General features: G+C 43.7%; 1 protein-coding gene across 3 annotated transcripts in view; it reads right to left on the reverse strand.

Annotated features, from left to right (window-relative positions):
* SMAP1 (small ArfGAP 1) overlaps window positions 1–22723 on the reverse strand; it is a 281227-nt gene that overhangs the window by 58204 nt on the left and 200300 nt on the right. The gene's annotated exons all lie outside the window — the stretch shown is intronic.

Raw genomic sequence — 22723 nt, forward strand, 5'->3', positions numbered from 1 at the left:
TTTTAAAAGTGCGATGTGAAAGGGGTATTATAATGTTATTTACTTAAGAGAAAATATGGTTTACCTTGCAAACAGTGTAACTGTTTGGCTGCTGTCTGACCAGGGACGTCAGGGTGTACACAATGGGCAGTACCTAATGACCAAAGTGGCATTTAATCTCTAACGCTTCTTTGTTAAAAATGCTTTAGTGGCCGTAACATATTAGTAAATGAACAGGACAGAATAAAACTTCAGATTGAATAGCAGCCAGTGGTGAGGCGCAAGACTGCAATCGCCCATCTGGAAGAATGCTAAAGCTTGTAGTAAAGGATTGTTGAAGATTCTGTCCACCCATCTCTTGCTTGTTTAAGCATTCCAAGATTATGCAACACCAACATATTAAATGCAAAGTATCACTTTTTAAAACCTATTCCTAACTGCAAAATGGTGACAAACTAGCGTTTGCCTGCAGCTTTGTTTGCATGGATGTCTGTTAATGTTGGGACTTGCAAACGCCCCTCTCTCTGGTATCACGATATAATACCTCTGTTTCATTCTAGGCACTAAGCTATAGAACTGTAAAAACACACTCCTTCATCCAGTAGTATTGTGTAGTGCTGGAACGTACAGACAGACTAAAATTCCAATATTTTATTCATCTCCATAGTTCATAAACAGTCCCAAGAAGTATATTTCAAATAAAAATTGAATTATTTCTATACACAGAAACAACCCTTGCAGTTTTATTATATTTATAGACAACATGCTGTATATGTACTTTTCTTTAGCACTTTCTGGGAATCATTCAACTGCACAAAGTTAAAATGGAGTAAATAAAAATGACAATGATCTCGGAAATATACTGGGCAGAAAACTACTTGGGGGAATGCTGGATGAAACAGGCTAGCGAGCTGAATATTTGTTGTAAAATTGTAGCGTGAAACTAATTTGACGAGATGGCTGTCTCTGAAGAAGCTTATTAAACATTAATAATCAGTCAAAGAAAAAAAAAGTTCAAAATATGCTAGTGCAGGTGCCAGTAATGTGATACATTTTAAGATATTTACTCGCTGAAATCTGTATATATATATATATATATATATATATATATATATATATATATATATATATATATATATATATATTTTTTTTTTTTTTTTTTTTTATTTCCCCACGCAAGCATACGATAGCAGCCAAAACCTGAACAGTATGAACCAGCCTTTTTGCTACTGTGGAATTCATGGGAATATCCTTTAGATGAGAGATCAATGAGCTGTATATAGAGCGAGGCCAAAAGGACACTATCCAATCCAGTCATAATAAAGGAGGCTGATGCCCAGTGGGAGGCAGTGTACAAAGCAGGGTCAACCTTCCACACAAAGCTGGGCACATCAGTGGGGCATTTCACTTCATATACTTTTTAGTATATTACATCTTGAGCATAGAATGTTCTGTGGTATACAATGCATCGCAATGGATAAGCTACGATTGGGCTGTCTGCTGTAATGTCAATTAAATCCCGTTACTTGACCACTGAATTGTATGTAGTAAGCACTGGAAATATATTTACTTGTATTCAGTTTTGCCATACTGTAGAATATGCAGTGTGACACACACCTTGAAGATCAGTTATCTATTATACCACACACTCTCAGTATTGAATACATTCCCCAAAAAAGTTTACAGTACAGGACTTTTTTCTATAATCTGGTGACTACTATGCCAAGCAGCATTCTGTGACAAACATTTGACCTCAACAAAGTAAAAATTCTACGCTGGTCACTATTGTCCTTCGCTGATAAATAAAAACAGCTTTTACCGCCAGGATTGCTATAGATTACTTAATGATTCGTCTACATATGAAAAACTTAGGTGTGACCCTACACCACGCTTCAAAAACACTTTGGACAACATCTTATCCAAAGCCATCACCGATGGTACCATCTCCAATGTTATCGGTCAAAAATTGATGACACAGTATCCAGTCACCCCTCTGTTTTACAGCATCCCCAAGATCCACAAGGACGCGCAGCGACCACCTGGCAGACCCATAATCTCTGCCAGGGGGTCGCTGTGCGAACCTATAGCGATCTTCCTGGATACGTACCTACAGCCATGCATACAGAATCTTCCAACTTACCTCAGAGATTCTACCTCTCTTTTACAAAGATTCAGGGGCTTCACAATGCCAGAGTCTGGGATCACTTTAGCCACCTTAGATGTGGCAAGTCTGTATACTTGTATTCCCCACTCTGAGGGACTCTTAGCAGTCAAAAAACTTATCAGCAACAATCCAGCGTATGAGGGACCAGCGGTGGAGTTATTCATTTCATTGCTGGAATATACCCTCACTCATAATTATTTTTATTTCGATGGAGGGTTCTATTTGCAGAGGACGGGGTGTGCTATGGGTTCCCCGGTAGCCCCGTCCTTTGCAAATGCGTTCATGTGGCAGGTGGAGAAAGAACTGTTCCTTGACAATGTAAATATTGCAACATCTATTTTAATGTATGTGCGCTATATTGATGACTTATACTTGATGTGGAATGGCCCCATCCAGCCTTTGGTAGATATGGTGACGACACAGAATGAGTCGACACACCCCATTAAGTTGTCATTAGTTACCAGTACCACCAATATTGCCTTCTTGGATATCCTGATCTCGATCCAAGATGGTGAGTTACATACTACTCTCCACGTTAAGCCCACGGACCGCAACACTCTCCTCCGACACAATAGCTTCCATCCCCGCAGCACTGTGGAGAGTTTGCCTTTTTCCCAGTTTCTGAGGGTGTGCAGGATAGCAGACACCCCTCAAGAAACTGAGCTTCAACTCAATCTCATGATTGATAAGTTTGTAGAAAGGGGGTATCCGAAACGAGAGTTATTGCGGGCCAAAAAAAAAAAAAAAAAAAAAAAAAAAAAAAAAAGCCCTGTCACGGGATCGTGACACACTCATCACTAAGACTACCCCAAAAACATCTAAACCATGTGTTCCATGGGTAAACAGGTTCAGTACCACCAGCCAAATAACGACCAGTAAGGCCAAACACTGGTGGCAAATTGTCACCTCAGACCCCGCCTTACCCATGTTCAAACAGAAAAAATTGATGCCCAGTTACAAGCGTTGCCCCAACCTTAAAGACCTACTGGTAAAAACTGAAATTACCAACTTTGACAGTGATTCCAGAAACACTAGGCCCACCAGAGTAGGGTGTTTTCGTTGTCTTGGCTGCACTACGTGCAGCTTTATGTCACCTGGCACAGAGATTTGCCACCCCCACACAGGCAAAAAATTCCGCATTAAATGGCCCTTGACATGCACCACGAAGTTCGTCATCTATGCAATTTATTGTCCTTGCGGATTATACTACATCGGCAAAACCGATTGTGCCTTTAAGGTTAGAATGGGACAACATCGTAGTGCCATCAGGGCAGCGCTGACAACAGGCAAAAGCGACCAACCGGTCGCCAGGCATTTTGCACAATTAAAACACAACATGGCGATGCTTCGCTACAAAATTATTGATCATGTACCAGCCGCCATCCGCGGGGGTAACCGGTCCAAAAAACTTTTGCAGCTCGAATCTGCATGGATTTTTAAATTAGACACAGTGTACCCCCGTGGTCTAAATGACAACTTAGGATTACATTGCTTTCTGTAACCCACTCTCTGCGCTGCCCCTTGTGTGCTCATAGTGAGCAATTATTTATGGACTTAGTCTGACAGACAGTGCCATTGAATAGACACTGCTGCCCATAACCCCTGCACTGTCACTTCATATAGTGTGTAGTTGCTGGTTTTTTGGCTCCCTCTGGCTCCCTTTAGTTTCTATATTATGCACAATATGTGCAGACTACACGTTAGTCAGTTATGCCATCTTTTGCCAATGAGTGTTCATTGCTGTTTTGCCGTCCATTTTGCTGGCATGTAAACATGGACATCGACCTGTGTCGGCACTTGACAGTATGTTGATAGATGTTTTTAAACTTGTATTTGTCCGTGATGTCATATTCACTCACACCACTAGAGGACAGTGGTGGTTCACTCATCACACCAGCTACACACTCGTTTTCTATTTTTTGTTGATTAGCATCCTCTTAAAAGTTTGGAATTTATTGCATGGATGCCTTAGTTTTAGTGTTGTAGCACAGAGATCATTCGTTGTTGTTGCAATTTGTCATGGTATTTCTTGCCCACACTGTTTGCCCTCTTCTTCCAGCTACCCCACGTGACCTGCCTTTCGGGCTGGACTGAAGCGCCGGCTGTGACATGGATCCTGTTAGTGTGACATCACAGCAGTGCGCCACGTACCGGACACTCGCACCGGAGGTCATGGGCGGGACGCAGGGAGGCAGGGGGTGAGTACGCACTGTATTACACACTATTTATACTCTGTTTGTACACTGCACATGTTGTTACCTTGCCTTATGTCCTGACGACGGGGGCACGACCCCCGAAACGTTGACAGGCCTATGGATTAAAATCCGTTCCAGCTTTCACCTTGCAAAAGTCTCCGAGTGCCTTTGTCTATTGGATACCTACATTGGATGTTTGTGTGGCCACACATTTCATCGACCTATGGCAACGGAGCCGGTTATGTTATATCGCAGCTACCATAAGCCCTGAGTGACAGGTTCTCCTTCCTTATATATATATATATATATATATATATATATATATATATATATATATATATATATATATATATATATATATATTTTTTTTTTTTTTTTTTTTTTTTTTATTTCCCCACGCAAGCATACGATAGCAGCCAAAACCTGAACAGTATGAACCAGCCTTTTTGCTACTGTGGAATTCATGGGAATATCCTTTAGATGAGAGATCAATGAGCTGTATATAGAGCGAGGCCAAAAGGACACTATCCAATCCAGTCATAATAAAGGAGGCTGATGCCCAGTGGGAGGCAGTGTACAAAGCAGGGTCAACCTTCCACACAAAGCTGGGCACATCAGTGGGGCATTTCACTTCATATACTTTTTAGTATATTACATCTTGAGCATAGAATGTTCTGTGGTATACAATGCATCGCAATGGATAAGCTACGATTGGGCTGTCTGCTGTAATGTCAATTAAATCCCGTTACTTGACCACTGAATTGTATGTAGTAAGCACTGGAAATATATTTACTTGTATTCAGTTTTGCCATACTGTAGAATATGCAGTGTGACACACACCTTGAAGATCAGTTATCTATTATACCACACACTCTCAGTATTGAATACATTCCCCAAAAAAGTTTACAGTACAGGACTTTTTTCTATAATCTGGTGACTACTATGCCAAGCAGCATTCTGTGACAAACATTTGACCTCAACAAAGTAAAAATTCTACGCTGGTCACTATTGTCCTCCGCTGATAAATAAAAACATTTTGTCATTTACTAATGGTCCCTAGTGTGTTTTAATCTCAGAGACAGAGCCAATTAGCTGCATATCAATAATTAGCTACCTGCATGCTAAGCCCCAGAGGGCAGAGGCGTAACTAGATTGTTGTGGGCCCCATAGCAAAAAAAAATTTAAGGCCCCCCCTCCCCCCACACCAGCCCACAAAACTCTTTGGGTTCCAGGCCGATATGGAGGTGGGGTTGAGGATGGGGGTCGCCAGGACTGTGTAGGTGTTTTTTCCCGCCAAAGAGCAGGACTACGTTTCCTTCTATCTTGTACATTGCCATTCCCATACATACAGTGCCACTCTCATACCTACTGTACATACATACAGTGCCACTCATACATACTGTACATACATACAGTGCCACTCATACATACTGTACATACATACAGTGCCTCTCATACATACTGTACATACATACAGTGCCACTCATACATACTGCACATACATACAGTGCCTCTCATTCATTCTGTACATACATACAACTCTCATACATTCTGTACATACATACATACATGCAACTCTCATACATTCTGTACATACATAGAGTGCCGCTCTCATTCATACATATATGCTGTGCCGCTCTCATATATACTGTACATACATGCAGTGCCACTCATACATACTGTACATACATACTGTGCCGCTCTCATACATAATGCATACTGTGCAGCTCTCATACATACAGTACAGTTCTCATACATACATACATAGTAACATACTGTGCAACTCTCATGCACATATGCATACATACATACTGTGCTGCTCTCATGCATACATACATACATACATACATACATACATACATACATACTGTGTAGCTCACATACATACAGCCACTAACCATCACATACATACAGCCACTTCCCCTAACCCCCACCAGCCTACCCCTCACGCCACCAAACTTGTGTTGGAGGTTTCTTAAAAATCCTTATGTTACCTGCTGCTCTTCATTGTCTTGCAAGCAGGAGGGTCACCTCAGCTGGCAGTGGCGGACAATGGTGTTGCCGGTGACAGTGGCGAGGTCACGGTGCTTGTTCTGCTGGAGGCGGAGGTGGGTACCGGCTAGCCGCTAGCTTCCTGTTTTTGTCACAGCGACAGCGCCGGCCAGCTCCTCTATGGTGCAGGCGGGGGAGGCGTCAATTCAAAACGTGCGACTGTGCTTGTTCATTATTCCCACTCCGACTCTCCACCAGGCTTCTCCTCCAGCCCAGCGCAGCGCGCCCCCCCCCCCCCCTCATCGCAAGCTGCGTATAAGGCGGCCGTGGGGGCTTTTTAAAATTGTAATACAAAGTACGGTCATCGTGCAGGGGAATGCTTTCTGTCCATGGGGCCCGGGCCCCCCCAGCCGCCGGGCCCCATAGCAGCTGCACCCCCTGCACCCACGGTAGTTCCGCCACTGCCAGAGGGTGCAGATAATACAGTAAAGACACCCCCCAGGGGCATAACGTGCAAGAAAATATATAGATTATGAAACTTATCACAGAATCTATGTGTTATCATGGATTTAGTGCATGGGATAATGCAAAAAAATTTAATCATTTTTTGGGCATTAAACTGAGAGATTTATCCATGCATTACACACTGCAGTTTATACATTTAGGAGCCAATATGGAGTTGTATTAAAGTTGCATGCAATTTATCCTATGTTAACTCCCGGGGAGCTGCGGGGGCAGAAGATTTAAAACAAACAAAAAAAACCTGGTGAGTGGCGGCGGATGCCAGGCTGCAACGAGTGCCCAGGGGGTGAGGGGTGACACTGCAGCGGCTGGTATTGGGCAGCGGCAGGGCAGGCGGTGTCTGGGGAAAAAAGAAAATCAATAGGAAGGCTGGCCATTGATTGGCTGAGAGAGCACAAAATCTAGCTCCTTAAGAACACCCTACAAAATCTATACCTCAATTCTTATTCCTCTTCTGCAAATTGCTTAAATGCTGGAGTTACAAAAGGTTAGTCAGCCTAGATCATGATGTACTGTCTGACAGCACAAGAACTGTAAACAATCCCAAGTAGCAGTATGCTACAACATCACTGCCACATTTATTTGGAGTGAAGGAACAAATAACCTAGCAGAGAGATCATTGGGGACCATTCCTATGCCATACACCACCTCAATTAATCACATAGCATCACAACACAACACAAAGTTTCCACTAATTTCCTACTTTTGTCTAATTTTGCTCATTGACAGTATCAAGAGCCACAATAAATGTATTTGGGTGCATCATAGCACTAAGAACAAACACGTGGATAGCCAGACATACAATAGGTATACGAGTTTAAGAAACTAATTGAATGTTAGTCTGAATGACATGCATTTGATTTGTTAAAAGGTCTTGACATTTTATTTGCATGGTACGGCTAGCACATTGGAAAGCAGAGTATAATAGTTACATTTGCCATGGAGCTTCTTTCTATCTAGCAGTGAATATATTAACATTTTCAGTGTTGCTCACCTTTAAAGTAAATATATCCACACTTAATAAACTATCAACTGAGCGATGCTTTATCTTTGAGATATTTTAGCAGCGGTTTAGAAAAATCACTCATGAAAAAGCAAAGCTTAACGTTTAACGCAAGAGTCCATGCAAAAGCTCTATTTTCACATGAGCACACAATAGCCAACTAACATTTCACATTGTTAGAATTCTGTTTGGTCAGGGGTGGAATGCATCACAGTAGCATTTTATGTCATTTATGAACCAGACTCTGTACATAGAGCTGGACAATAAGGGTGCATAAACGCTAAAAGACAAATTCAAAGGGCTCTATTTACTAAATTGTCAATGTGTAAAATCTGTTTAGAAATGAAAACCCCAAAGACGTGATTAATAACTTGCCACTTGTGAGCCAATGATGGGATATGGGGCAAAAATCACAATGTACACTTTTATACATATCCATCCCACAAACTTTGGGTCCAGATAACTCGCTCTTTGTAAATAATTTCTCTTGTTAACTCAAAGAAAAAAGGAGGCTTGTGACGTAATGGGGGAAATTTACTAAAGGAAATTTGTAAAAAAATAGGTGTATTTGTATCCAGAAATACACTTATTTTTGACATTTACTATCCCGAAAATACGGCAATTCGTAGTCGTATTGATGTGCTATCAATACGAATAGCCGTATTATCGGGATAGTAAATGTCAAAAATAAGTGTATTTCTGGATACAAATACACCTATTTTTTTTTACAAATTTCCTTTAGTAAATTTCCCCCATAATGTCTTGTGCTATATTTTTTTAATAACAGTTCCCATCATGCTCGGATGGTTTTTGCAGTAAGGATATTGGTAAGTTACAATTGAAAGCTGAAAACTGATATAATATAGGCCATCTGGTCTTTTCTGGACTAAAAAGAAGCCTTTGGTCTAATTCTATATTGGTTCTATTGGTTCTAATTCTATATTGGTATTCAATGCTCCGCAAGCACAGCACAGATTTGTCCGTTTTTCGATCGCTGTGCACTCTCCATTTTGTCTACCCCTCGCCATGCCTCCTGCTCACCCTATTCAACATGCTGCTCGCCGCCCCTGACGGCAGGCATTGACCAATGCGGCATACGAGGAGTTAATGGCTCCATTTGTAGGCAGTGTTTAAATATTGATCCAATACGTCTCAGGAAAAACTTTTACGAACTATTCTGTTTGGGGTGAAACGTGTGACTGCTAACAATCTGGTAACTTTCATCTTCATCCTCCTTTTGGTGTTCGCCATTGCTGCTGCAGCATATGTCTGGATAGAAGGTAACTACAGGAGTCGCAATAAGTTGCTCAACAAGTTTTTTAGCACCAACTTCGCACTGGCCTTCGACATGACCTTTAAATAGTTAAAAGGTGATGTCCATTTTTTTTATTTTATTTCCCTCTCTACAGTATATTGATATAAGAAATGACAGGCATAATATGTAACTCTGTGACTCAGTAGTGACTGCTACAACTGCAGTCAGTGTATTGCACAAAGCAGTGGATTTAAACTGTTCTACTTTTAGAAAACATTTAGGGATCACGGACGGTGTAATAGTTAGCATTTCTGCCTCACGGCGCTGAGGTCATGGGTTCAACTCCCACCTAACTGTGCAGAGTTTGTATATTCTCCCTTGCGTGGGTTTCCTCTAGTTTCTTCCCACAATCCAAAAATATACTGGTAGGTTAATTGGCTTCCAACAAAATTAACCCTACAATGAATGTGTGTGTGTGTGTGTGTATAGATGGGAATACGGTAGGGAATATTGGGGCAGATGTATTAAGCCTTAACAAGAGATAAATGCAAGGTTGATAAAGAGAGATAAACATCCAGCCAATCAGCTCCTTACTGACTTTTTTCAAACACAGCCTGTAACATGGCAGTTAGCAGGTGATTGGCTGGTCGTTCATCTCTCCTTATAACCCTTGCATTTATCTCTTGTTAAGGCTTAATACATCTGGCGCATAGATTGTAAACTCCCCTGGGGCAGGGACTGAGGTGAATGTTCAAATATTCTCTGTAAAGCGCTGCGGAATATATGTGCGCTATATAAATAACTGGTAATAAATAATAAATAGTAACCATTGCTGTCACACATCCCTTTCCAACCTCTTCTAGAACTGCATCTACTTTAAATTGCCTACTGAATTAACCCAGATAATGGACACATTGCACCTCAAATTTTTCTTTTACAAGTTTACTTCGATTACAAATTAAATTATTTACAAGAAGCTTTTTTTTCCCTTAAATAAAAAAAAAAACACCTACAAACTGGTATGGAGAAGAAATATATCTGTTCACTTGTGGAGGATAACTCAGAGCAAATGGATGGATAAAAAATTAAGTTTATCAGCAGATGCTGTTCTGGATAGAGAAAAAAAAAAAGGACAAAATCCGTCATTAGGCTTTAAAGTAGCCTACAGATATGCCCTACTCAAAGCCATTAGTGAGCCACTCTCCTTATTAGGGAAGGGCTCACTGCTCCAAAAACATCCCTATTCATGGAAGTTTAGCAACTTGCTAGACAAGGATGGACTATGGGGGTTACTCTGGTTGATTCGCAAGGCTGCAAAATCGCAGCCTTGCGAGTCCACCAAACTCCGCCTTGCGAATGGTTGGCTTCTGCCACCCATTTAAAAGGCAAATCGCATGCAGGGCGTGTGAATGGATGTTACACAGTAACATCTATTCGCAGGCCAGGGGGGAATGCACACATCTTTCGACGCTCTGAGCAACCTTACATATGCATGCACGCTCTGGAAAATTGAGAGCACAGCTGACATCTGGTGATGTCAGCTGCCCGCCCCCCCCCCCCGCATTTGCGTCACGGCCACATTATGTCACAGCCTCATTACCATGAGAACCACCCCGGCTCCCCTTTTGGTGAACCTTTTTCCAGTATCCACCTTGTGCATGTTTCAACCTTTTGGTGTCAACCTATTGACATTCACTGCCCACAACAAATGTGGTTGAATGCCAATATAAAGTTGTAGTACTGAAAAACTGAGCAATACAAAATATAAAATGTCACTACATATAAAGTGTTATTCAAGCAATTACTTTCATAATCTGCAAGACTCGACTGGAACTTGATAATAGTATTCAAGTGGAAATTGGCTGTACATCTTCAGACAGAAAATGCTATATAAATGCAAATGTATTACATCATTGTATTACTTTGATTTTGTTTTAAAAGCCTGTGTATTGTCTGCTAATAACGTCAAACATACAAGTGAGCAAGCTCAAGTACACAGAATATAATTTGTTTTCCCACAACAAACCCAAAGATAAATGTTTTTTTCTTTCTTTCTGTAAAACAAATTTTGTGCAACATACTTGCACCATATGACATTGTTCACATAACAGTGACCTCTGCTAGCCTGGAGCACACTAGCAGCATCAATATCTTAACCATTAGTCACTGTTTTCTCCTAATTCAGTTATTATATTACTCTGTGATGCATCTGTCTTCAACAGAAAATATTAGCAATGTGAAACACTGCGCAGCTAATTTAATATGGATTTGTGGTTTTCTTAGCATCGTATATATATATTTTTGGATTGTGGGAAGAAACTGGAGTACCTGGAGCAAACCCATGCAAGTGCAGGGAGAAAATACAAACTCCACAGTTAGGGCCATAGTGGGAATCAAAGCAATTGCCTAACTGCTAAGATTAGGATTTTTTGGTATATGGTAGACTAGTAGTACAGTCCCACGTGGATTTGCTGGAATACAGATCAAGACAAAGAGAGGCAACACTGATTTACTGGATTGCGGAGCAGGACCAGCAGTACATATAGCTGAGGATAGCTGTATTGCGGAGCAGCAACAGCAGTACTGGCAGCAGAGGAAAGCTGGATTGTGCAGCAATACAAGTAGCACAGGATTAGCTGTACAGGTAGTGCACAATAGCTGGATTGCGAAGCAGCACCAGTGGTAAAGGTAAAAAGGATTGCTGGATGGCAGAGCAGCTGTAAATGTAACATGGATTACTGAATGGCACAGAAGAGCCAGCACGGATTGCTGAAGATGCAGCAGAGCCAGCGGCACAGGATAGCAGAGCACAGGAACCAAGCTCATATGCAGAGCGGTGACCTAAGCACTGGCAGTCAGGCTCAAGCCTTTTTATGCAAAGGAGGGGGGGGGGGGGAGGTTGAGACCGCGCTCGCTAAAAAACATGCAACAGGTGTGAATGAATATTTAAAACATTTATTTTGAACACGAATAAATCTAAAATATTCTGAGATAAAACATATATCGGTTTAAAAATTGGGGGTACCACTGTGTAAGGATAGTCACGCACAGTTCGGCCGTGTAATGTCCTGTGTCCGTTCCTATAGTGTCTCCAGATAATCGTCCCGTTTAGGAATTGCCAATGCAGGAAAACTTGCATTAGGAGAGATGCTGATCTCCAGACCAGGGAGCGCCCGATGTGGTGAGGTGCTCTACCTGGTGTGCATGGAAGTGTTGCCCTTTGGTTCCTGATTTATTGAGTGGTTCTGGAGACCGGTCTGTTTGTAGGAGAAGGAAAGTGGGGCGTCTTGGTAGTTTGGGTGTCCTTGCTCCCCTCCACCAATGCGTTTCGCTAAAAAGCTGTCACCTTGACAAAGCTTTTTAGCGAAACGCGTCTAAAAAAAAATGCGTCTAAGCACAGCCCAGTCTTCATGAAAAATAAAAAATGGAGCCTTGCATCACAAGGCGCCCAACTCTGAAACTCGCCTGGCCGAGACGATAGCCAACAAAAAAGTAACCTTCCAAAAGAGAAAGTCAAGATCAGCCGACCTTAACGGCTCAAAAGGAGGTTTCTGTAACACCGACAAAACCAACGAAAGATCCCAAGGCGCCACCGGCTGTCTATATGGAGGTTAGAGCCTCATGACTCCCTGTAGAAAGGTCTGAACTTCAGGTAATAGGGCTACACTTTTCTGAAAGAAAATGGATAATGCCGACAGCTGTACCTTTAAGGACTGCAGACTAAGCCCTGCAGAGAATCCATCCTGGAGAAATTCTAACAGTCTAGATAATTTGAATCTAGAGCTGTGTACGAGCCCTAAGCATGGTCTGGATAACCGCTTCCGAAAACCCCTTCTTCCTTAGTAGGGAGGTTTCAAAAGCCAAGCCGTCAAATTTAGACAAGCTAGGTCCAGGTGTAGAAATGGTCCCTCTGAAGAGGTAGAGGCCAAGAATCTGTCGACAACCTCAGTATACAAACAAGGTTACAGAACCACTAGCGCTCCTTCCTGTTCACAATGAGTGGATGTGGAATCGATATTCCAATCAGGTATACTTTGGAACCTGAAACAATACAAATTGCCTCCAAAACACCCTCAATAAATGAGAGGCGTGATGAAATGGAGACAGTTCAGACAGATTGGTGCAATACGTCTGGTATTGGAAAAAGTGACAATTTATTCGTTTAAAAACACTCACAAACATATGAGGTCAATAGGCATGTAAAACAAATCCCACAAGGCAACAACAGCTGGGCTAGGTCCCGTGAAAGTTCTTCTCACCACCTGGATGTTATGTGGTATGGAGTGGAAGGTGTCCGATAGCCGGCTCAGGATACCTCGACCACGTCAGGGAAGATAGCAGCAGCGGAAGTCCACAGCGGGGGATCCAACACACTTAACGCGTTTCGGACGCTTAGGTCCTTTGTCCTTCGAAGGACCTAAGCGTCCGAAACGCGTTAAGTGTGTTGGATCCCCCGCTGTGGACTTCCGCTGCTGCTATCTTCCCTGACGTGGTCGAGGTATCCTGAGCCGGCTATCGGACACCTTCCACTCCATACCACATAACATCCAGGTGGTGAGAAGAACTTTCACGGGACCTAGCCCAGCTGTTGTTGCCTTGTGGGATTTGTTTTACATGCCTATTGACCTCATATGTTTGTGAGTGTTTTTAAACGAATAAATTGTCACTTTTTCCAATACCAGACGTATTGCACCAATCTGTCTGAACTGTCTCCATTTCACCACGCCTCTCATTTATTGAGGGTGTTTTGGAGGCAATTTGTATTGTTTCAGGTTCCAAAGTATACCTGATTGGAATATCGATTCCACATCCACTCATTGTGAACAGGAAGGAGCGCTAGTGGTTCTGTAACCTTGTTTGTATACTCTGTATTTGTTTGGTGGTGGTTGTCAAAACACTATCGTTACAGTAACCCAGCTGCACACCTTTTTAGTTTGCGCTTGGATCCTTAAATCCACCTTGTTTTAGACAACCTCAGTATGTCTGAATACCACGATCTACTGGACCAGTCCGGTGCAATCAGTAGGACTTGTACCTCCTGCGTCCTTACTCTCTTCAGGACCAGCGGAATCATCGGGAACGAAGGGAACATGTAGGCTAGGTTGAAATGCCACAGAACTGTCATGGCATCCACTGCCCACGCCTTCGGGTCCCTGGTCCGAGAGCAGAACCTTGGAACCTGACAGTTGTTCCTGGACGCCATCAATTCCACCTCTGGGAGCCCCCAGAGCGCCACTATATCCTGAAATACGTACTGATGAAGCACCCACTCTCCCTCCAGCAGCTGTTCCCTGCTGAGGAAATCTGCAGCTACAATCCGTATCCCCGGAATGTGTACAGCCGACAGAGCAGGAATGTTCACCTCTGCCCACTGGAATATCCGCGAGACTTCCTGCATTGCCATACTGCTGCGAGTCCCGCCCTGATGATTCAGGTAAGCCACAGCCGTGGCATTGTACGACTATGCGGACAGGTGATCCTCTGCCTGCAGAAGGGTGTTCCGAACCGCCCGGAGCTCCAAGATGTTGATCGGCAGTCTGGATTCCTCCATGGACCACAGACCCTGCAACCTTAGATGCAGAACTACCGCCCCCCAGCCCCTGAGACTGGGATCGGTCGTGACAACCAACCAATCCCACGAGTGGAGGGAACTCCCCAGTTGTAGCGACTCTGTCCACCAGATTATAGACTCCCTCGTCTCTCGGGACAGATCTCCTGACCAACATGAGAGAATGTTCCACTGGAAAGTTCTGGATCGGAACCTTGCAAACTGCAGCTTCTCGAAGGTTGCCACCATTTTGCCCAGCAGTTTTACTCCCTGCCAAACTGTAGGGTTTGGGGACTGTAAGATCAAGAAAACCAACTGACGAATGTCCACTGCTTTGGATTCTGGGAGAAACACATGGTGTAGGTGTGTCCAAAATCACTCCCAGAAACTAAAGTCTCTGTGTGGGTGTTAGATGTGACTTCAACAACCACCCATGTTCTTGGAAGAACCGTGTCGCAATGTCCAGATATAATTTCTCCACCGACTGCGCTTTGAACAGGAGGTCCTCCAGATACGGGATGATTACTATCCCTTGTAGTCTGAGGGCTGCTGCCATGACAGCCATTACTTTCATGAATACCCTCAGCGCTGTGGCCAGGCCAAAAGGAAGAGCCTGAAAATGGAGGGGAGTCTCCCTTATCGCAAACCTCAGTAAGGACTGATGTTCCTTTAAGATCGGTACATATAGATAAGCATCCTGGATGTCCACTGATGCTAGAAATTCCCCCGACTCTATGCTTAACAGTACAAAACGAAGAGACTTCATACGAAAGTGGTCCACCTAAAGAATGCAGATTGAAAGATTTCAAATGTAGAATTGGTCTGAAAGATAATTGAATAAAAACTTCTTTATTTCTTCCTGAGGCACTGGAACCACCACTCCCTTCTCGAGAAGGGACGTTGCCGCCCCCAAGAGAGCTTTCCACATGCGAGCTTCCCGTGGTAAGGGTGTTGGAAGAAACCTCATTGGGGGGGATGTCCCCTGAGATTTATCCTGTAAACCCGTGAAATGACAGAAAGAGCCCAAGGGTCCGTGAAGGAGTTGATCTACTGGTCCCAAAACTTCAGCAGGAGATGACCCCCCACGCTGACTCCAGAATGGAGAATCTCCGCCCTGTCATGCAGAGGACTTATCCTCACTTTTGGATGGGTACTTCTTGGCAAAAGCCCCAAAATGGGAACTGGCTGCCCTCCCCTTAGTGTCTGGAAATTTTCCTCTACCTGCCTGTCCTCTGTTAGACGCTCCCCCTCAAAAGGAAGACCGAAAGGACGACTTAAAAGCCCCAAACTTGGACACAGTGTTTTGACGTGGTGGGAAGAAAGGTGCTCTTCCACTCTGTCACTTGCTTTATAATGGACTCCAGTTCTGACCCAAAAAGCAGTTCACCTTTAAAGACCAATGCATCAAGAGACTTTTTGACTTTTTTGATTCTCTGTCTGCTTCTCAAGCTTTTAGCCAGAGAGCTCTGCTTGCTGACATAGCTGTGGCTGACACTTGATGCCATCTTTGCACCTTCTCTCCCAGCCTTACATACATACTCTGCCGCACACCTAAGCTTCTCAGCCAGTGCGAAAGCCTCTGAATCAGGCCGTAGTTGATTTCCTAAGGCATCAGCCCATTTAATCATAGCCTTGGAAACCCATACCGAGGCAATAATAGGACGCAAGGTAAAGCCTACCCCTTCAAAAACCGCCTTAAGGCATCCTTCAATCTTTCTGTCTACTGGGTCTTTAAATGCCACACCCACCTTGAACGGGTAAGGCTATGGCTTTAGACAACCTGGCCACAGGTGCATCCACTAAAGGGATTTTCTCCCACAACTTGACATGTTCCTCTGGCATTGGGTACATGTTAGCAAATTTTGGGGGCATTAGAAGCTTGTCAGGAGTCTTCCATGCTTCTACTAGTAAAGAAACAATGCCGTCATCCGAGGGAAACGTCACAGAATCTCTGATTACTTTCTTAAAAATACAATGCGCAGACACTTTATCTTCCTGACAGATCTAAAATCTGCTTTTGCCAGGATCAAATCCTCAATGCCCAGGACCTGAGATTCAACATCCTCCTTCTGGTCCCAAAAAACATCCTCCGCACACACACTCCTCATTCAAATCTAAATTTAACAGGGGAGGTATGGATAAGGGGTGTCTAGGAGAAGTAACCTCAGGGGTTTTAAGCATTTGCTCCATGAAAGCATTCATCTTATGAACACTTAGTGTCCTGCATGACCTGCAACAGAGTGCGTCCCTCTGAGATGGGGTAATAGAGCCCAAAGACGGTTGAGAGGGGAACAGAGGGGCAGGAGATTTCACAAGATCATCACTGCTTATTTAGAGCCTTAACCAAGGCCTCCATAGACCTCCCCAACGCAGCCACCCACACGTTCAGCTTGCTCAGGCCTCTGGGTATGAGCCTCACTGGGCACAGACTCACATGAGGGGCACAAATCCCCCTGATCCATCTGTTCAGTTAATTTAACACCACAAAATTTGCAGTTAACTAACATGGCAGGCGCTCCTTCCCAAGAGAAGCAGCACTACGCCTCTCTGTCATGATATAACACACGGTGCACAATGTTAGGAAATTGCACAGAATACTGTATCAGTGTTCCTTATCTGTCTGCTTGCTGCCAAAGATCCTCAGCGATCAGCGGGGAAAACGCTGCCCAGGAGAAACTTCTCACTGCACTGCAAAGCAGCATGGAGAGAAAAGGGCGCCAGCACAGAGAGTAGGAAGAGACCAAGTATCTGCTTCAGAGGGGCAGGAAGACTATTGGCACCTTCTCCCCCCTCAGCCACTCCCACGAGTGTTACTCCTCCTCAGCCACTCAGCCAGGAAGACTATTGGCACCTCCTCAGCCACTCAGCAGGAAGACTATTGGCACCTTCTCCCCCCTCAGCCACTCCCACGAGTGTTACACCTCCTCACCTCCTTCATGGGACCACTTGGAAGCGTCCAGCAGCACTGGACTCCTGTAAGACTTTTCAGGATTTCAGCCTATAAACCCCTTAAGATGGCGCCCACCATCGCGGGGGGGGTTCATCCCCCACGATTCCCCACTAAGCAGGGAGCCGGTTCAGGACGCCCACGGGGCCCAGGAAAACCACTCTGTAACGGAGGTTGAAGCACTGTGTAGGAGACGCCGCTGTGTCTCTGAACACAGAGCGCTGACAGGACTGTCAGCCTCTGCTGCGCTCTCAGTGTGTGTGATCTTCTAGTATAAGTAACACACTGGGAAGCCTGTACTATCTAGTGAAATAATAAATAAAAAACACCTAGCTACTCTACACACAATGACTGCAGACAGTCAGCACAGCACCCACTCTGGTGGGCATCAAAAACGAACTGAGGAATTCTGGGATGCAGAGGGGAGGAGCCTGCTCTCAAAGAAGTCAGCATAGCTGCCTTGCTCCTGTGGACCCTCCTACATCTCATGGTGGAGCTGTGTCACCAGGATGGATGAAAGAGAAATGACTGTTCGCCTGTATTGATGTATAACTGGCTGAAATACAGGGAAAGTTCATAAACATGTGGTGGGAGTCATAGCAGGCAGGGTGGGGAATGTATTTAGTCATAACAGAAGAATTGTTTTTTGGTGTGGTTTTTCTGGAAAGGGATTTGACACTATTCCGACGGATCGTGCCGATAAAGCGGACCAATCGCATGTGTTTGACATCCCAGCCGACATGCATTGGGTTGGACTCTACAGATTAAACTTACTGCACATAAGATCCATCGGATCGGACCCCTCAATGGCACATGAAGCACCGCAGGCACACACCTATCTGCAGGTCTGGGTGGTGAGGTGGGCAGCAGCTGCTGAGGTCAGGGCAGCGGGGCAGGTGGCAGCTGCTGAGGTCCAGGCGATGGGGCGGGCAGCAAGTGGCAGCCAGTAAGCAGCAGGGTGGGCAGCAGATTTAAAAAAACTTGTCAAAAGACTGGCTGGCCACTGATTGACAGAGAGGTCTCTCAGCCAATTAGCAGACTGCCAGCCTTTTTACTTTTTTTTCTAATTCTCCTGCCCACCCGCTGCGGCTGCAGCTCCCCGGGAGTCTTTACAAATGGCACATCAATGCCAAATCGTAAGGTAGCAGCCGGAGGTGTTTAAGGTAAATTGGGTCTTAATTGTACACAGAACTTGCCGTAGGGGTTTACAAATATTTAAACACAAGCACCAAATTTTAGGTCCAGCTCTCCATTATTTTTGTTGAAAAATATGACAGGAGTTGGCTCTGCTGTCAATATTATGATACAAGAAATCTACAGAAAGCAAACTAAAAATACTGTATAGCAAAAAGACGCATGATGGTATATATGCTTATCCTTGCAACGCCTTGCAGAGCAATGTCAGATGTAATTTAATCATCATGTAATACTTTGTGCGCCAAAGTCTTTCTGACCTAAGATTTTTATTCCACCTATCATTTGATATTGTTAATTGAACTAAAAAATAAATTACATGTATTTACCAAAGAGACCATATATTAGATAGTATTTTGTAGTGCTAGTAGCCATTTTTACATGACATAACTACCTTATAGACTTATTCTGGTATTATTAATCATATACAGTATTAGTTGGATTTTTTACACAGAGAAACCCAAGTCTGTGAGAGCTGAAATAGGGATGTGTTGTATGATCAGGTTTCAAGACCTCGGAAAGATTAGTTTCCATTAGTGCTGCCTGGGGAAATCCCTACAGCTGCTGTCTTATGAGAAATTTGCTCCTAGGCAGCTAAACATTAAACCGTCAGTGTCTACAGGATGTAAGGTGTGAAGCAAAACGTGATAAACATAAAGGTTCCTGGACAGCAGTGCAACCTCAGTGATTCAGTAACAGATTGGATTGCAGAGAACGACATTTTAGTAGAATGAAGCAATAAAACCATAGGTCATTGGATGATATGTTTGAGAATAAAAGAAATGTACCATTAAACCATAATATCACAAGCACTGCACAAATTGATATTCAATAATAATTATTATTATTCCGCATTAATGATGAAAGCGAATAAGGAAGGGGGGGGGGGGAATACTAGGTCGACATGACCGAATGTCGACATGTCAATGACTACATGGGTTAGGTCGAAAGGGTCATTAGGACGATACAAGCATTAGGTCGACATGGAGAAGGTCAACATGGGGTTTTTTCCCTTTTTTTTGAGCAGACATGTGCCGACAGGCAGTATTTCATGCCCCACCACCCACTAGGGTGTGGTGGGAGAATAAAATAGTGTGCTGAGGGTAGCAAGGCACCGTGCCCAAAGCATGGCAAGCTCAGTGTCCATGTCAACATTCAGGTTAAAAAAAGTGAAAACCCCATGTCAACCTTTTGACTGTTGATCTTCCCCATGTTGACCTAATGCATGTATCGACATAATGACCGTCGAGGGTGACACAGTGTTCATGTCGACGTAGATATAAGAAAAACCTTATGTCAACCTTTTCAGTGTTGACCATGTCAATGTAAACCTAGGTCAACGATTTATAGGTGTTGACCTAGTTACTGTCGACCATTAGTAATCAACCTAGACATTGTTGACCCACTATACATAACCTGCTTATTTGCCCTTCTGCTTCCTTAGAAGTTATCCTACTACAGACGACAGAAACATTAACATGAGGAGAGACTTTACACTTCAGATGAGCCTGATCAGCCTGATGCTCTGTGGTGTCATTATTAGGTGTAAAAGTGCACTAGCCCAGCAGCGGCAGTGATCTAATAACTAATAAGTACAGTATTCCCAGAGAACAGCGACTCTCAGGTTACTGATGTGGCACATATCTAATGCCTGACTGCTGTACCAGTAACTGTGTGACAGAACAGCAGTATATGAGAAAACAGAGTTCTACCCAACAATGCACTCAGTGCTCATATTACTGCTCATTATTGCATATGATGAACACATTACTGAGAGCAGAATTTTCTATATAATGCTGACCAGGCACCTGGGGTGTATCTCAATTAACACGCACACTGATTGATGTCACTGTTGTAAACATTTGTTTTCATTACAGTACATTAAATTCAATCAAAAGCAAGCCGATTTCCAATAGTCAGATATGTAACACGCATACTGTACAATGCATGTTTATTTTCAACAAATGCAAACATGAGTCTATAACCATCTTTAGCGACTTCATTGATTTTTTTTTTTTTTTACAGACCATTTCTTTTTTTAGAAGATAATGCTGAATATAACCTGGCAGGTACAGGAACCCACAAGAATAAGCAAACAACAATACAAAGATTATACCATCATAAGGTTGACATGCATTGGGTCAACACATAAAATAGGTGGACACGTCTAAAGTTGACAGGGTTGGAAGGTCGAGACCCAATGACCCAATAAAAGGACAGATGATGCTAGACAGATATAAGTTGTAGATAGTGCAGGCACAATTTTATGTTGCAATCTGTATTGGAAGCATGCCCACTTTGCCCAATAAAATGTTTAGAAACCTGTAAGACTGCATTCTCTGCATTTCCCAGTCCTGGTAGTGGTCCTGCTGAACTATGACTTTAGTGCCATTGAATGTCACACCTAACAATGATTGAGGACATTAGTGAATGTGTGCTAATTTGAGGACGTGAGCTGATGTGTGCTAATTAGGCACTTGTGCTGTGCAATTACAAAAGCCACTGTTACCCAAATACAGCACTGGAGGTGAAAGTGGCACCTGTGATGGCATGAGTGCTGATGGCTATATTGCCATGCACATCTACGCAGAAGACGGCTGCCATTCACATATGCACGCAGAAGACGGCTGCCATTCACATATGCACGCAGAAGATGGCTGCCATTCACATATGCAGAAGATGGCTGCCATTCACATATGCAGAAGACGGCTGCCATTCACATATGCAGAAGACTGCTGCCATTCACATATGCAGAAGACTGCTGCCATTCACATATGCAGAAGACGGCTGCCGTGCACATCTACGCAGAAGACGGCTGCCGTGCACATCTACGCAGAAGACGGCTGCCGTGCACATCTACGCAGAAGACGGCTGCCGTGCACATCTAGGCAGAAGACGGCTGCCATGCACATCTAGGCAGAAGACGGCTGCCATGCACATCTAGGCAGAAGACGGCTGCCATGCACATCTAGGCAGAAGACGGCTGCCATGCACATCTAGGCAGAAGACGGCTGCCATGCACATCTAGGTAGAAGACGGCTGCCATGCACATCTAGGCAGAAGACGGCTGCCATGCACATCTAGGCAGAAGACGGCTGCCATGCACATCTACGCAGAAGACGGCTGCCATTCACATATGCACGCAGAAGACGGCTGCCATTCACATATGCAGAAGACTGCTGCCATTCACATATGCAGAAGACTGCTGCCATTCACATATGCAGAAGACTGCTGTTTTCAATAATACAACAACTGCTCAGAATAAAACAACCATGCTGCAGACTTTTGTAGATGTTGGGTATTAGACATTACAGAAGAATTGTATACATAGCTTGAGTTAGTAGCCATTAGGACTAGTACAATGCATAATAGTGACTAGAATGTTATGCCCTCCTGGTATAAAAGGGCAGAGGATGCTACATTGTAGCATTTCGTGATTGTGAAAACACACAACTCCAGGAACTTATTCTGGATCTTTTAGTTTGTCTCATGGAAAGGCAGTAAATTGTTCTGTGGAAAGAAAACACTTAATTGCCCGGGGGAAAAACAAATTGGTCAAAAATAGCCTGTTTCCTTTGCAGAAAAATTTACTGCACCTAAATTGAATTCCCCCTTAAAGCGGGTATTCAATCACCCGCAGCTATTTTCGAAGGGGAAATAGCGGCGGGCACCTAGTCAAATCGGTCTTTCCCGATTCGCCACTTTTCCCCCTTTTCGCCACTCGGGACATTGAATCCCACCTGCCGAGATGCAGTCAAACGAGCTGAGAACGGGACCGGTTCACGACTTTTAGGAAACATAGAAGTAGTATGCCAGATAACTCTTGCAGAAGATATTAATATTTAAAAGTGCACATACCGCACTTCAAGGTAGAAATGTAATTTGAAGTGAACAGCGCCCTGGACTCTTTAAATCAATGCACAG

The sequence above is a fragment of the Crinia signifera genome, chromosome 3 (genome assembly GCF_055691185.1).
Source record: "Crinia signifera chromosome 3, ASM5569118v1, whole genome shotgun sequence".
NCBI classification, from domain to species: domain Eukaryota; kingdom Metazoa; phylum Chordata; class Amphibia; order Anura; family Myobatrachidae; genus Crinia; species Crinia signifera.